The 17,414-nt window shown below is 44.9% G+C and overlaps 2 long non-coding RNA genes across 3 annotated transcripts; one reads left to right on the top strand and one right to left on the bottom strand.

The window, feature by feature from the left end:
* Positions 1-1,259: 1,259 nt before the first annotated feature.
* On the top strand, positions 1,260-15,173 carry LOC130544756 (uncharacterized). The gene is made up of 3 exons (XR_008961302.1): positions 1,260-1,319; positions 4,206-4,498; positions 15,022-15,173. It is a non-coding gene; the product is annotated as an uncharacterized LOC130544756 (long non-coding RNA).
* LOC130544757 (uncharacterized) lies at positions 12,781-15,255 on the bottom strand. 2 transcript variants are annotated; one of them, XR_008961304.1, is made up of 2 exons: positions 15,167-15,255; positions 12,781-13,951 (listed from the first exon to the last, which is right to left on the bottom strand). It is a non-coding gene; the product is annotated as an uncharacterized LOC130544757 (long non-coding RNA). The 2 variants fall into 2 exon arrangements; XR_008961303.1 differs by having other exon boundaries at positions 12,781-14,020; positions 15,167-15,248.
* Between the last annotated feature and the right edge of the window lie 2,159 nt (positions 15,256-17,414).

Here is a 17,414-nt window from a genome sequence, read left to right as displayed (position 1 = left end):
CTCAAGAGACTCTTGCTCTCCTGACAGAGCCAGTCCAGGTGTCCTTCCTTGTACTATTCTTGCAATTTGTTGCTATGCCTGCAACTATGCACCCCCCCCCCCGGGAAAAGTTACAGAATGTTAAAATATCTTCTGCCTCTGGACACAGAGGCCATGCTATCATCGCATATCATTTGTGGCACTGAGGGATAAACCTGTGAAAATTGGTGAAGAGGATGTTGAGTCATTACAATTTCTTACCTTCATCTCTGTTCTCTCTGCAAGGCCCATCCGTTTGCGTGGGTCTAAGTCAATTTGATTTGTACGCGATATGACTTCGTACATATTCCACATGTTGGGACGCTCACTGGGCTCCACGTGCTTTCAAAAATAATGGTGGCTTACATGCGATGGAAGTTTAGCTTCTCCCTGAGTTCTAGAACTCGGCCGTCAGTCCAGGGCTGGTACGGAGGCCCCGCTAGTCAACGGAGACCGAAGACCACCCCCCCCCCCCGCCCAGTCTTACCACCCTGATTCTTGGCGAGCTGCCTCGTGATCCAAGCTACTCAGGCTCTGGACAAGACACTCCTATTCTAGTCAGTAGGCAGGAAGGAGCAAAGAAGGGTGCCCCATGCCACCCCTTGAGGATGTTTTCTGGACATTCCACACCTCTTTGTTCAGGGCAACTTCTAGCTGCAAGAGAGGCTGCGAATCGCAGTCTGGGCAGGCATGTTCCACTCAAATTCAAGGAGGAGGAGAATGGATCTCGGGGTGCCTGAGAACCTGCATTCCAAAGCAAGAAGAAAGTAATCACTAAGGAAAATCTAACAATTCTGACTCAAGGGGTCGTCTAGGGCACCGCCTGGCGGCATAAAGGGTATTAGATCTGGGGGTGGGCGGATGGGGACACATAAGGGAAGACAGGAGATGCTTGGAAAGAGGAGCAGAAAATGGGAACAACCCTAAGGATGCTCTGAAAGTGGGATGAAGGACAGCTAAGACCTCTGGTTAGGAGCTGTGGTGTAAGGGAGTAAGACTCCGGCCGCACGGGGAGGAAGGGGGAGAAGGAAAACAGGAAAAGGGAGGGGGCAAGCAAGAAAGGATGACAGGGGCCAAGCAAGGGAGAGAGGTCAGGAGTAACAGGGGAGAAAGTTCAGCTGCTCTAGTCGGCCTGAGGCTGGCTCCTTGGTCTCTGGGGCTGTGGCCTCTGACCTGTCTGTACAGAGAGTTCCAGCAAGGACAGCTTTACTTGGTGCAGTGAACCACTATCTACTTCCAATGGTCATTTGTGGTGCTGGAGACTCCGGACTTCACATCAAGCCTTTATAGAACTAAATCAGGTGAGTGGACTTGGTACAAGGGTCAGGAAAAAAAGATTAGACCGCACTGAAAAGAAATCCAACTGTGTGCAAGCAGGAATTTTAATAATGACTGAGAAATAAGCCCATGGCCCGGCTGCTGTCTTCTGGGACCCCAGGGCTGGCTCTTATGGGAGGGCCCATGGTTGTGGCTCCTTGGAGGTCAGCTGAGTACCCCGAAAGCTGGTCATAGGGCTTTTGGGTCCATAAGTTTTGTTTTGTTTTTTTAAGGCCCCTTTAAAACAAAACAAAACAAAAAACGGTCTTACATCCAATATACATGTGCTTCCTTTCTTGTGAGAAGAATCACAAGGGATATTTACAGCCAAACCTGTGGGGCAAAAAGAGGTGTTTAGGTAAAATTAGGTTCTTGAAGTTTCCGAGGGATTGGGCAAGTGCGTTCACAAGGCACTTCATTTATAGTAAATGTTTATGTCATAGCATCCTAGAGCTGAAAGGGGCCCTTTTCTTTGGGTATAAATATTTCTACAAAAGGCTGCAGGAAAAAAAAAAGGCTGCAGAGATTGGAGATTGCTTTGTTTATAGAAATTTGCTCTGCCCCACTCATGAGAATTTCACGATCGTAGACACTTGCCTGTGCCAGTAATTTCAAAATCTAAAACTGGTGAATTTTTGCAAGGTTTGCAAAATATTTTGCAAGGCTGGAAGCGAAGTCCTTTGAAGAGTTTAGGTTGTGGTCAAGGGCCCGAGGACATCACTCTCCGGAGTCCCCCAAATGGTTCTTTAGAAAGGCAGAGGGAAACCAAGATACTAACCAAAGCAGTGACAGCACAGTGGGAAAGTTCTGGTGTCTCTGAGTCTAGACCCAAGCATTGTGATCAAATAAACTGCTTGGCCTATTAAAAACACACTGAAGGCAACATATATTTGTTTCGCAACATATGAGAGGGCAGGTTGCCAAGTACTTGGTTATGAATGTGGAATCCATAAAAAAAAAAATCTCTGCACTTTGTCACTCTCTTCACACTGGATTAACCCTGTAGCATCAGAAATGGCAGAAGAAATTTACTTAGGACATCGGAACGCGGAGCTTGCTTTCTTTGCAGCGACTTTATGTAAAAATGGGAAGTCAGCTTCCAGGGAGCCTTTTGTAGATAACTGGCCTTAGATAAAAAGTGTGAGCAAACTTGAACCTTTCTCCTGAAGAGTTACCTGCTGGAGAGAAAGATTACAATTAACTAGAACAGAAAAAGCCTAAGGGTTGTTTTTTCCCTTAAAGTGAAGTTTGAGTTATAATTAAAACACACTGTGTTTTTTTTTTTTTAAAGACCTTAGGGGCCTATTTCTTTTTTTTCCAGTTGGTTCTCAGCCAAAACCTTCATGACTACTTTCTTTATTCTTTTTTGTTGTTGTTGTTGTTGGAGGAATTAGAAGAGTGGGATCCTTAATCATTGACCTAAAGATCAATTAGTCCAACACCCCAATTAAAAAAACTTTTTTAATTTATGTAAACACCACACCACATGTGGGGCTCGAACTCACAGCCCCGAGATCAAGAGTCACATGCTCCACTGACTGAGCCAGCCAGGCACCCCTCCAACACCCCAATTTGATGGGCAGAAAGGCCCAGGGAAATGAGTAATCAGCCCAAGGTCTCACAGCCTCTCAAGATCTAAGCCATCCCTCCCTGAGTCTACACTTTTCCCAGAACCTCCTAACACTTCTAGAGACCAGGCTTGCCAGGTAGGATTCATATCACAACTCTTTCTTTCTTCCTTCCTTTCTTTCTTTCTTTCTTTCTTTCTTTCTTTCTTTCTTTCTTTCTTTCTTTCTCCTTCCTTCCTTCCTTCCTTCCTTCCTTCCTTCCTTCCTTCCTTCCTTCCTTCCTTTAAAGATTTTATTTATTTGAGACAGAGAGACAGAAAGTCCGTGAACATGAGTTGGGGGCAGAGGGAGGGGGAGAAGCAGGCTCCCCACTGAGCAGAGAGTCTGACATGGGGCTCGATCCCAGGACCCTAAGATCATGACCTGAGCCAAAGGCAGCTGCTTAACCCACCGAGCCCCCCAGGCGCCCCTGAACTGTCCATTTCTTGCTGGCTGAAGGACAGGCTCCAACTGAACAACCAACCACTGGAATATGGGACTTGGGCTTGTGACCCTCAATCCCGGTTGTAATAGGATCGAGGATGAGAATGTCCTCAGACCTCACCCTATTCGGGTGCCCTTTTCCTATCGAAGAAATCTTGGTTCCATCACAAGTGCCAAAAATAGGCCAGCAGGGTTTTTCTGGTTTGTTTCGTTTGTTTGCTCATTTGATATTAATTATTAACTGGAACAGGAGAGATGAAAGGCAGGAAGAAAATAACTGGGTATTTTCAAATTCCTTACTTTGAGCCCCTTGGGGGCTCTGTCACTTAAGTGTCTGCCTTCGGCTCACGTCATGATGCCAGTGTCCTGGGATGGAGTTTACATGGGGCTCCCTGCTCAGTGGGGAGGTGCTTCTCCCTCTGCCCCTCTCCCCACCATCGTGCGCGCTCTCTCCTAAAAATAAATTAAAAATCTTAAAAAAAAGAAAAGAAAAGAAAATTAAACCTTTGAAAGTAGTAAGAGGTGACCTTGTTACAAACTTACTCTAATTGAGCTCTGGTTTGCGATGCCCATTACCCTCACAACCATCAGTGGGAAAGGCTTCTTCATCATTCCCATTTTACAGATGGGGAAACTACAGCCGAGAAAGGCAGAGGGCTTGACCAGGATCATCTGATCATAGGAAATAGCGCTGCTGGAGCCTTGGTGTTTCTCTCTTCCCGGATGAGGGGACTCCAGGCATAATACAGTTTGTTCTTCTCCGACCTATCCTCAGAGGTATGGATTCTGCCTTCAAGTTGTCTTCTTCCTCTTCGACAGCTCTGTGGCCTTTATTTCCTTCCTGCTTGGCTGATCCAGGACCCCAGGAAGCCAGGCTTCCTGTCACGATCAGTTCGAGGACGGCCTGCAGAAATGCACACTCAGCAGAGCGGCGCTCGCCACGGGAGAGGCTGCGAAAGGTCAGAGAACTCGGGGCAGACGCAGACCCACGGAGGAGCCCGTGCACGTTCACACAAACACGCCGAACGTCCCTGCCGGGCGGAGGGAAGGAAAGGTGGTGGATGCAAGACTGAAAAGCAAAAACAACATGGGTGAGCCTGGAGGACATGACCGTAAGTGAAAGGAGCCAGACACAGAAAGATGGATACTGCGTGACCTCCTTTAAATATGGACTCTAAAAAAAGTCAAACTTCTAGAACCAGAGTGGAATGGTCGTTGCCAGGGACTGCAGCCAGGGTGGGGGGAAGCGGGGAGATATTTGTCAAAGGACCTAAACTTTCCTCAGTTTCCTAAGATGACTAGGTCTGGGGGTCTGCTGTATGGTGTGGCTAGAGTTACTAAGACTCGGGTGTAGACTTGAAATTTGCTAACAGAGTGGATCTTAAGTGTCCTCACCACCACCATCCCTCCAAAAAAAGGTAACTAAGTAAGGTGGTGGGTGTATTAATTAACTTAATTATGATATTCCTTTCATAACGTATACATATTTTAAATCGTCGCAGTGGACACTTTAAAAAAATCACCTTGTACAACGTTAAAAGAAAAAGCAACTTGATTGGTAGGTTTAGGGATGCCAATAACTTTATTTTTATTTACTTATTTATTATTTTTTAAGATTTTATTTACTTATTTATTTATTTTTTAAAAACTTCTATATTTTTTTGAAAGATTTTATTTATTTATCAGAGAGTGAGCGAGGGAGAGAGAGCACAAGCAGGGGGAGCAGCAGTCAAGGAACCTGATGCAGGACTTGATCCCAGGACCCTGGGATCATGACCTGAGCTGAAGGCAGACGCTTAAGTGACAGAGCCACCCAGGCGTCCCTAAGATTTTATTTTTAAGTAATCTCTACACCCAACGTGGGGCTCAAACTTGTGACCCTGAGATCAAGCGTTGCATGCTCTTCTGAGTGAGCCAGCAGGGTTGCCAGAAACGTTAGAAGTCTATTTATTTCCTTTTAGAAAGAATGTTCTGCCTTTATTCCAAAGGAAAAATACAGTCTTTTGCTTGTTTGTTAAGTATGTCCCCTGAGTTTTACATTTTTTTAAATTTTAAAATTGTGATAAAATTCACATAAGATTAACCATTTTTAAATATTTATTTATTTATCTATTTATTTGTTTATAAGATGTATTTATTTATTTTAGAGAGAGAGAGAGCACACAAACAGGGGGACAGGCAGAGGGAGGGAGAGAATCTCCAGCAGACCCCGGGCTGAGAGCAGATCCTGACATGAGGTTTAATCCCAGACCCAGAGATCATGACCCAAGCCAAAACCAAGAGTTGGCCATTTAACCCAGTGAGCCCCCCAGGTGCCCCAAACATTTCGTTAAAAGATTTTATTTTTTTTAACTTTAAAAAAAAAAGATTTTATTTATTTATTTTTAATTTTTTTACAGATTTAGTTATTTGCGAGAGAGACAGATAGCGAGAGAGAGAGCGAGCGCACAAGCAGGATGAGAGGCAGAGGGAGAGGGAGAAGACGACTCCCTGTGGAGAGGGAGCCCGATGCTATGTGGGGCTCGATCCCAGGACCCTGGGATCATGACCTGAGCCGAAGGCAGACGCTTCACCGACTGAGCCACCCAGGTGCCCCTAAGGATTTTATTTTTAAATGATCTCTACACCCACTATGGGGCTTGAATTTACAACGCCAAGATCAAGAGTTGCACGTTCCACTTACTGAGCCACCTTACAGGTTTTATTCAACTTTTGGTAATTGTAAATAAGGCTGCTATGAACGCTCTTGCATATGTCTTTTGATACACAAGTTCACTTATTTCTGTTGGGCGTATTCCTGAAGCGAGATTGCCGGGTTATAGGGCATGGGCAAATTCAGTAGATACTGCCCGTTTTTCAGAGTGGTCATACCAATTTAAACTCCCACCCGACTCTGTTTGAGATTCTGTCCCACGTTCTCACTGCTATCTGCACTGTCAGTCTTTCAGATTTTAGTCGTACTGCTGGGTGTGTGGTGATGTCTCATTATGATTTTCATTTGCATGTCCCTGGCTAGAGTGAGGTTGAACGCCTTTTTTTTTTTTTTTTTAAGATTTTATTTCTTTGAGATAGAGAATGAGCAAGGTGAGGAGCAGAGGGAGAGGGGAAAGCAGACTCTGGGCTGAGTGTGGAGGTGCTCCAACCAGCTTTTTTTTAAAGTTTATTTATTTTTAGTAATTTCTACACCCTATGTGGGATTTGAACTCACGACCCCAATATTAAGAGTCTCATGCTCTTCCAACCTGGAAGCCATTGGTTGAACACTTTTAAACATGTTTATTGGTCACTTGGATATCCTTTCTGGTGACCTGCCTGTTGAAGTCTTTTATTTACTTTTCTTTTGGGTTTGTGGTTTTTTTTTTTTTAATTGATCTATGGTTGTTTATATATTCTGGATATGAGCCCTTTTTTATATGTGTTGCAAGTATCTCTTTCCACTTGTGCCTTGCCTCTGTGCTTTTTTAATGATATCTTTATTTTTTTATTTTTTATTTTTTTAAAAGATTTTATTCATTTATTTGACAGAGGGAGAGAGACAGCCAGTGAGAGAGGGAACACAAGCAGGGGGAGTGGGAGAGGAAGAAGCAGGCTCCCAGCGGAGGAGGGGGCCGGATGTGGGGCTTGATCCCAGGACCCTGGGATCACGCCCTGAGCCAAAGGCAGACGCTCAATGACTGAGCCACCCAGGCACCCCTTTAATGATATCTTTAAATGTACATAAATTTTAAGGGCACCTGGGTGGCTTAGTCGTTAAGCGTCTGCCTTCGGCTCAGGTCATGATCCCAGCCCCACATCAAGTCCCCTGCTTCCTGGGGAGCCTGCTTTTCCCTCTCACTCTACCCTGCACCCCCCACTCATGCTCTCTCACAAATAAATAAATAAAATCTTAAATATATATATTAAAATGTACATAAATTCTTAATTTTAATGTAGTTAAATTTAGTGTTTTCCTTTTGGTTAGTGTTTTTCTGTGTCCTGTTTAAGAAGTCCTTTTTACCCTTGAGTTGTAAGAGAGTTTTGGGGATTATCTTTTTTTTTTTTTTAAGATTTTATTTATTTATTTGACAGAGAGAGACACACCGAGAGAGGGAACACAAGCATGGGGGGTGGGAGAGGGAGAAGCAGGCTCCCCGCTGAGCAGGGAGCCTGATGTGGGGCTTGATCCCAGGACCTTGGGCTTAACGGCTGAGCCACCCGGGCGCCCCTTGGGATTATCTTCTGGTTCTGAATTATCTCATATGGTAGCCACTTGTGGCTATTGAAATGAGACTTACTTGAAATGAAATAAAATGAAAAAAAAAATCAGTCTCTTGGTTCTCTAACAACCTGCCCTGTTGAACTTCTTGGTGGAGCTGGTGCCCTTCTAACCAGCACGTTGCTTGTGGCCTGGTAAATCGTGGGTCTTGTGAGCCTTTCTGGGAAACACAACAAACCTCTGGTGAGTCTTGCTGTTCAGTGTTCCTGCCGCCCGAAATCTTTTGATTCACTTCACCTTTTAACATGGCAATTCTGGATCCTTAACGGAACATTACATCCTCTCTCAAGTCAACAGACTCCTCTTTATCCAATTTTATATTCTGGCTCCTTTGACCAAGCACTCTCGGAATGCAGTCCCTGGCTGCTGCCAGTGTCACTGGTGAGGTCTTGCCCCCCTTTTGTGGGTATGGCCCCTTCGCATGTCTCTGGCCAGCATAGGCTGTGTTCAGCTGGTTACAGTCAAAGCGGCCGAGCGGCGGCGATTCTCAGGGGGCGGTGCTGTTCGCAGGGTGGGGTTCCAGCAAGTAGGAGCGCTAGCTCTTCCCGGGAGGTGTGGGGATGACGGGCCACTTCGGCAGGATCAGAACGTTCACACGAGTCTAGAGAGTCAAAATCTTCAGAGCCATCGTCTGTTGGTCTCTATCCCCTCTCGAGTCCTGACATAACAGACTTGGCCTTCGTTGGGTGTTTAACGATCTCTGGCTTGGTCCTTAGCTTTCTCTGCCTCGCCCCGGCAGTGAGAGTTTCTTACATGCAGCCGAGGGGGCTGGTTTTCACACCTGGCTTTGCACTGCCTGTTACCCTCCACCGTTCATTGTTTTCTCGTAGAACATTCACGATGCTTATCAGTCGGCATCCAAATCTGTGTTCTCTGTAGCAGCTATCTCCTCCAAAGTCCCAAGGGCCTGATTGACACCTGCTAGGGCTTTCGCTTCACCTGGACACACTTCTCCTCACGTACCAATAGGAAGGCCGTGAGCAACAGAACCAGCATCTTGTGCCAAGGGCTGTCTTGAGACCCACCGACTTCACACCAGTGATGGGGACCTCCTCACTAGCCTGTTCCAAATCCATCTTGTCGCCTGCTCTTGCAAACTACTGGCGTCAGCTGTCATGGGTTAGATTCTCCGGAGGCAGAGCCAGAGACAGAGTGTGGGGTGCGAGATGTTCATAGGTATCGATACTTGTGGAAGGAAGGGGAGGCAGCAAGACCAGGCAGAGGAAGCAGGCAGAAGAGTGATGCCAGCCCAACAAAGCTTCAGTCGCTAATGTGGCAGCATTGCCTTCAGTGCCAAGGGCTTTGGCGTGTCCCACATGAGGTCGTAATGGCGCTTTTATGTGCCTGTCTCCTTCGGTCACTGGATGTGTGCTGCTCTGGGGCCCGGGTGCCCTCAGGCAAGCGGCCGTGCAGCTGAGGCAGGTCCTGAAGGAGCTGGAAGCTGGAGGCTGTGTGTGGACCACATCTGAGCAGAAAGTTCCTTCCTGAGGGCATCTAGGTGACATTTCCATGGCTGCCACACATCATGTACTCCAATTTATTAAGACTTTCCTTTATTTCTTTCAACAATGGTTGGTTTTTCACAGAGGTCTGGCATATGTTTCATTAGATCTATTCCTATGTATGCAGTATAATTTGACACTGTGGTATCTTTTTATTTTATTTTTAAAAATTTTATTTATTGATTTATTTGAGAGAGAGAGCACGCATGTGCAAGAGGGAGCATGTGGGGGGCGGGTAGGGACAGAGGGAGTGGGAGAAGCAGGCTCCCCACTGAGTAGGGAGCCCGATGCAGGGCTCAATCCCAGGACCCCAGGATCATGACCTGAGCTGAAGGCAGACACTTCACGGACTGAGCCCCCCAGGTGCCTCCTGTGATATCTTTTTAAGCTTTATATGGTTCACCGGATTATTGCTTTAAATAGTATATGCTATTATGTAGAAATACATTTTAATATTGATATTAGCAACCTTCCTAAACTCACTTATTAATTCTGATTATGTATTTGTGGGTTTTCTGCATACATAATCAGGTCATCTTGTGAAAAAAGATAGTTCTTCCTTTTCAGAGTTACACCATTTACTTTTTCTTGTACTACTTACTGCACTGGCTTGGTCCTTCATGATGATGCTGGACAGGAGTGCTCAAAGCAGGGACGCCTGGCTGGCTCAGTCAGTGCAGCGTGTCACTCTTGATCTCGGGGTTGTGAGTTCAAGTGCCACGTTTCGTGTAGAGCATACTTAAAAAAAATTGGGGGCTCCTGGGTGGCTCAGTCAGTTAAGCGACTGTCTTTGGCTCAGGTCATGATCCCAGGGTCCTGGGATGGAGCCCCGTGTCTGGCTCCCTGCTCAGTGGGGAGCCTGCTTCTCCCTCTGCCTGCTGCTCCCCCTGCTCGTGCTCTCTCTCTCCCCCCTCCTCTCTGTCAAATAAATAAATAAAATCTAAAAAAAAATCTATTTTTACATCTATTAAGGTGATCATAAAATTCTTCCCTTTTAGTCCAGTAATATGGTGAATTACACTGGACGATTTTGGACATGGTAAGCCAACTAACATTCCTACAATACACCCACGTTGACTAGCCGGTATTATCTTTATATATTGCTGGATTCGCTTTGCTGATTGTTCGGGAGTTTTGCATCAAAGTTTATGCGTGAGATTAGCCTATTTTCCTTTTTTTTTTTTTTTTGGTCTTTTTTGGTCTTTTTTAGTTTTTGGTATCAAGGTTTTGTTGGCCTCAGAATGAGTTAAGGATTATTTTCTTTTCTTTTCCTATTCTCTGAAGGAGTTTGTCTAAGATTGGTGCCATTTCTTTCTTTCCTTTTTTTTTTTTTAAGATTTTTTTTTTTTTTAATTTAAAAGTCATCTCTGTACCCAATGTGGGGCTCAAACTCACAACCCTGAGATCAAGTGTCACATCCTCTACGGACTGACTGAGCCAGCCAGGCGCCCCTGAAGATTTTAAATTATAGGCTTAATTTTAAACAGTAGATATAGGACTATTCAGCTTTTATGTGTCTTACTGTGCCAGTTTGGTAAACTGTGTTTTTAAGTAATTTGTCCATTTTAATCAAATTTTTAGACTTATTGGCATAAAGCTGCTCAGTATTGTCTCATTATCTTTTTAATGATTAAAAAATCTGTGGAAAAGTTCCTTTTTAAATTTCTTGGCATTATTTGTGCTTTTTAAAATTAGTCTCACCAGGGGTTTATTACTTTTATTAGTCTTCCCAAAGAATTAACTTTTGACTATGTTTCCATTTATTTGCACTTTCATTGTGTCTAATTAGCTGTTTTTTCTAATTTCTCACAAAAAATCCTGCTTATTCTTGTCTTACTATTACATGCATTAAAAAAATATAACTTTCCGGGCGCCTGGGTAGCGCAGTCGTTAAAGCGTCTGCCTTCGGCTCAGGGCGTGATCCTGGTGATCCGGGATCGAGTCCCACATCAGGCTCCTCCGCTGTGAGCCTGCTTCTTCCTCTCCCACTCCTCTGCTGTGTTCCCTCTCTCGCTGGCTGTCTCTATCTCTGTCACATAAATAAATAAAATCTTTAAAAAATATATATATATAACTTTCCACGTTAGCATAGCTTTCACTACATCTTTAGGATGTAGTATTTTAAAAACCTTTCAGTTTAAGATACTTTCTAATTCCCACTGTGATTTTTTAAAAATCTACAAGTTACTCAGGAGCATACAGTTTTCAAACATGTAGGGTTTTTTTTTTTTTTTTTACTTACCTTTTTTCTTCTCATTTTCTAGCTTAATTGCATCATTGTCTGAGAATGTACTCTGTATAATTTAGAGCATTTGAAATTTGTTGAGACTTGCTATATTGCCTGGCATTTTCATAAACATTCCATGTTCACTTAAAAAGGATTTGCGATCTGCAGTTGCGAGTACAGTATTCTATATATATCTGTTAGGTGAAGTTTGCTTACCCAGTTGTCCAAATCTATTTCTTACTACTTCTGATCTCTGTGTTCTAACAGTTGCTTATACACCGATCTTCTGCTAGAATTGTAGCTTTGTCTCTATTTTCTTGCAATTCTGTCCATGCTTTTGCTTTATATATTTTGAGGATACGTGTATTGGGCTCACAGAAATTTACAATTGGTATATATTTTCTTGGTGAATTAACCATATCACCATTATGAGTTGTCCCTCAGAAAGATTTCTAGTAATGCTTTTTTAAAAAATTTTTTATTTTTAAAGATTTTGCTTATTTATTTGACAGAGAGAGGCAGCGAGAGAGGGAACACAAGCAGGGGGAGTGGGAGAGGGAGAAGCAGGCTTCCCGCTAAGCAGGGAGCCTGATGCGGGGCTGGATCCCAGAACGCTGGGATCGTGACCTGAGCCGAAGGCAGACACTTAACGACTGAGCCACCAAGGAGTCCCTCTAGTAATGCTTTCTTTCCATAAAGCCTACTTTCCTTTGGTTAGTTTTTGCATGGTTTGTCTTTTTAAATTTGTTTTTATTTTATTTATTTATTTAAAAAGATTCTATTTATTTATTTGAGAGAGAAAGAGAGAACAAGCTGGTGGAGGGGAGAGGCAGAAGCAGACTCCCCGCTGAGCAGGGAGCCCGATGTGGGGCTTGATTCCAGGACCCTGGGATCATGACCTGAGCCGAAGGCAGCAGCTTAACAGACTGAGCCACCCAGGTGCCCCTTAAATTTGTTTTTATTTAGAAAGAAATCATCATGCAGACTCTCGGCTGAGTGCAGAGCCTGACACACAGGACTCAAACCCAGGACCTTGAGATCATGACTTGAGCTGAAGTCAAGTCAGCTGCTGAATCAAATGAGCCTCCCAGGGCACCCTGGATTTACTATTTATTTTTTTACTCCAAATCACCTCTCACTTTTCTCTCTCCATATTTATTTGTAAAGATTTATTTATTTTAGAGAAAGGAGGGAGGGGCAGAGGGAGAGGGAGTCTTAAGCAGACTCTTTGGTGCGTGTGGAGCCCAGCTTGCGGCTTGATCTCCCAACCCTGAGACCATGACCTGAGCTGAAATCTAGAATTGGATGCTTAATAGACTGAGCCACCCAGGGACCCCTCCCACATCTCTATTTTAAGTGACAGACATCCTAGTTGAGCACTCACTGGTCAAATCAAAAGACAGTAAACTATTTTTTTTAAATGAAGTTTTTAATTTTAATTTCAGTATAATTAACATGCAATGTTATATTAGTTCCGGGTGTACGATATAGTGATTCAACAATCCTATACGTCATTCAGTGCTCATCACGTTAAATGTGCTCTTAATCCGCATCACCTTATTTCCCACATCCCCCCCACTCTGGTAACCGTCAGCATGTTCTCTATAGTTCCATCTCTTCTTTATACATTTATCTATTGGCGGACACTTGGGCTGCTTCATCATTTGACTGTGGTAAATGACGCTGCAATAAACATGTCCCTTTGAATTAGTGTTCTTGTAATTTTTGAGTAAATACCCAGTAGTGCAATTTTTTTGAGGAACTTCAATACTGTTTTCCACAGTGGCTGCACCAGTTTGCATTCCCACCAACAGTGCACGAGGGTCCTTTTTTCTCCACATCCTCACCAACACTTGTTGTTTCTGGTGTCTTATTTTTTTTTTAATTTTATTTTAGTCATTCACAGGTGTGAGGTAGTATCTTACTGCGGTCTGATCGGCATTTTCCTGATGATGAGTGATGTTGAGCACCTTCTCATGTCTCTTGGCCACCTCTGTGTCTTCTTTGGAGAAACATCTGTTCCTATCTTCTGCCCATTTGTCTTTTAAGATTTATTTATTAGAGAGAGAGAGAGTGGGAGGAGGGGTAGAAGGAGAGGGAGAGGGGAAGAACCTCAAGCAGACTTTCTGCAAAGCTTGGAGCCCAATGTGGGAACTTGATCCCACAATCCTGAGACCATGACCTGAGCCCAAATCAAGAGTCAGGTGCTTAACCGACCAAGCCACCCAGGGGCCCCACTTCTGCCCGTTTTTAAATTGAATGTTTTAAATTGAATGTTGTGTTTTTTTGGTATTGAGTTGTATCAGTTCTTTATAAGTTTTAGATACTATCCCTATACTGGATATGTCATTTGCAAATATTTTCGCCTCTTCAGTAGGTTGTCTTTTAGCTTTGTTGATTGTTTCCTTTGCTGTGCAGAAGATTTTAATTTTGATATCGTCCCAATAGTTTATTTTTGCTTTTATTTCCCTTGCATCAGGAGACATATCAGAAAAATGTTGCTATGGCTGACGTCAGAGAGATTCCTGCTTGTGCTCTTTTCTAGGACTTTCAAAGTTTCAGAATAGGTAGGAAATTCTTGCTAGATTAGGTGGGAAGAGAAAGAAGGAAATTCATGAAAGAGAAAGGAGAGGGGGAGGATGAAGGAAGACTTGGGTGGTATAGAGATGGAGGAGGTGGAAAAGTAGGAGGAAGAAAAGGAGAAGGAAAAAGTGAAAACAGGGAACAACATGAAAGGGAACTCTTTGTGGTTTTACCAAAGCCTTATAGCCATTCTCCCGCGACCCACCGTTTCTGCTTCTTTAGCAAAACAAGCTAAAATGCCTTTCCTATTGTCCTTTCTTTTTCTTTTAAAGATTTTATTTATTTATTCGACAGAGATAGAGACAGCCAGCGAGAGAGGGAACACAAGCAGGGGGAGTGGGAGAGGAAGAAGCAGGCTCATAGCGGAGGAGCCTGACGTGGGGCTCGATCCCAGAACACCGGGATCACGCCCTGAGCCGAAGGCAGATGCTTAACTGCTGTGCCACCCAGGCGCCCCCCCTATTGTCCTTTCTTTGTCAACCATTCACTAATTTTCATGATTGGTTGTGGAAAAGGGAATTCATTCACCCAACAAGTAGTTATTAAGTACTTACTGTATGCTAAGTCTTGTTGTGGGCACTAAGGATAAACATACAAATGAACAAAACATAGGTAAATCCTTGCCTTCATTGAACTTGCACACGAGCGGGCTATAGGAACTGCGGTGTAGACATTAAGATGCTAGATGTTACAGCAAATAGAGAACTTGTCAGTGGATTACTGTCATAAAGGTCTATTGTCTGTTCAGCTTAGTGTTGGATGCATTTTTTTTTTTTTTTTTTTAGGGAGTGCGAGAGTGTGAGTAAGCAAGGAAGGGGTAGGGGCAGAGGGAGAGGGATAGGGAGAATCTTTTTATTTTATTTATTTTTATAAGATTTTATTTATTTGAGAGAGAGAAATAGAGACAGTGAGCGAGTGGGGGAAGGGGCAGAGGGAGAAATAGACACCCTGCTCATATCCCTGAACCCTGGAATCATGACCTGAGCTGAAGGCAGATGCTTAACCAACTGAGCCACCCAGGTGCCCCCTTTTTATATTATTTTAAAAAATATTTTATTTATTTGACAGAGAGAGCGCACACACAAGAAGACAGAGCGGCAGGCAAAGGAGGAGGGAGAAGTAGACTCCCCGCTGAGCATGGAGCCCAACACGGGGCTGGATCCCAGGACCCTGAGATCATGACCTGAGTTGAAACCAAGCGTCGGACGCTTACCCGACTGAGGCACCCAGGTGCCCCATGATGCATGTGCGTTTGATCAGGCAGATTTCCACAGTCATACTTTTGCTCTGATTCCATCTGTAAGAAGTCGTCGCAGGGCTGCAGCCAGCTTCAAGGACACGGCTGGGGAATGTGGTTCTCAGCAGCAGACAGATGTCTTTGGTGATCAGCAAGCTGAGTCCTCACATGGAGAGAGATAGACAAGAAACTGAATAACTAAGCAAATTACCTATCATGTTAGAAGGTGATAAATGCCGTGGAAGAAAAGCAGGGAAAGAAATACAGAGTCTGTGTTTGAGGAATATTGAAATTTGCAGTAGGACGGTAAGAAGCAGACTCCCTGGAGGGAGCAAGGCCTTGAAGCAGGTGAGGGAATAGGCCATGTGCATGTATTACTGAAGGAGGGAACACTCAAAAAGGAGGCCATCAAGGCTAAGGCGGAACAGGGTGGGAGAGGTGGGGGTATTAGGTCAAGGAGAGGAAGCCGACTGTGTGGGACTGGGACTTCTCTTCTGAATGAGAGGAGTGGAAATCAGAGGGTCACGTGCACAAGAGAGAAGATCTGATTTGCATTTTATCCAGACCAGGTGTGGCAGCTACCCTGAGAAGGCACTGGAAGGCGGGAAGGGGGAGAAGACGACAGTGGTGTGGACCAGAGTGGCCGTGATGGTAGTGATGAGAAACGGTAGGATTCAGGATACATTTTAAAGGCAAAGCAGGATTTGCAGATGGATTGAAGGTGGAGTTTGAGAGAAAGACAGGAGGGACTGTGGTCTGAGTAACTTCAAGGGTAGAGTTGCCAAGAATGGAGCCGGGGAAGACTGTGGAGGAGCAAATTTGTAGCTGAAGAAGACAGATCGAAGGACAGAGTCTTGGGGTTGAAAAGAAGGGTTGGCCAGGAGGGATGGCGGGGGGAAGGGGTCAGGGAGTGGTTGGGGACTTACATGAGGCAGTGTATTTATGGAGCGCCATTATTATTGGCGAAGGAGCCCGTCCCCCCCTCCCCAATTCCATTCCCAATGGCCCATCTCTAGCTGTGTATGGTCACAGTGGCCTTAAGAGATGGAAGGCACGGCCCTCGGCCCCTCATTCCATGCTCCGGCACTTTCACCACCACCACCCTGCTCTGATAAATGTCTGCTCATTCAAGGGCACCTGGCTGGCTCAGTTAGTAGAGCATGTGACTCGGTCTTGGGGTCGTAAGTTCGAGCCCCATTCTGGGGGCAGAGATTACTTAAAAAAAAAAAAAAGAAAAAGAAAATCTTAAAGAAAAAATGTGTGGTCCTGCCTTCAACAGATATTTTGCCGAGTGTCTCTGTCTGTGCCAGGCCCTAGTCTTGGCACTGAGGGGACAAGCCAGATAGGCCTGTGTCCTTGTGTAGCTTACGCAGTAATGGGGTGGGGCCCATAATAGACAGACATGATCATTTCTAATGCAAGGTAAGAGAATAGTGAGTAACCTCTTTTGGTTAAGAGGATCGGGTACGTTCTCTTGGAGGAGGTGACATTTGAGCTGAGAGCCGCAAAGGTGATGCTCATCAGAGGTGGGGCAACCAGGTTCTCACTGTAGGGAAGTTCGGGGTGCTGTAGGGCAAGACAAGGCCAGCGTGCTGGGTCATGGCGAGGGAGAAGGCAGCTCGTCCTGCCTCACACAAGAGCTTGTAGGCCGTAGTGAGGAATTTGGATTTTCCTCCAGTTGTGAACGGGCCACCACTGATGGGGTTAAGCAGAGGACTCAGGCATGAACATTTCAAGCATGTCACAGGGCTGGTCAGATGGAGAATGGACTGCAGGGGGCAGAGTGGAAGCAGGGAGAAGAGTGAGGAGGCCATTTAGCTCAGGCAACAGGTGGTGTCTCGGACAAGGTTGAACCAGGATGCACACTGGAGCAGATGAATGCGCTGGCGGTCACAGATAAAGTGTGCCACTTCTCCGAAACAAGGCCTATGCAAGGCAATGAAAGGTACCTACTAAGGAAGCCTTTGGGAGGCATAGTTCTTGGCTGCTCCCTCCTGCCCCCATTAACTCAGACCACACACCTAAAGTGCCATGAAAACACAAAGCAACCAGTAAATAAGTACATAGGAGTGTCTAACCATGTGCACAAGGGGAACTAGAAAAGGAACAATTAGGGTACTCTGTGAAAAGAAGACTTTGGTGCCTTCTTTAGATGGGAGGGGCAGCCCACTTTTCAGAGGACAGCAGCAGAAGGTCCTCTGAGTCCCCTCCCTCTGGTCCACAC

Source organism: Ursus arctos, unplaced genomic scaffold, assembly GCF_023065955.2.
Source record: "Ursus arctos isolate Adak ecotype North America unplaced genomic scaffold, UrsArc2.0 scaffold_24, whole genome shotgun sequence".
NCBI classification, from domain to species: Eukaryota; Metazoa; Chordata; class Mammalia; order Carnivora; family Ursidae; genus Ursus; species Ursus arctos.
This window is presented reverse-complemented; position numbering and strand designations above follow the sequence as displayed.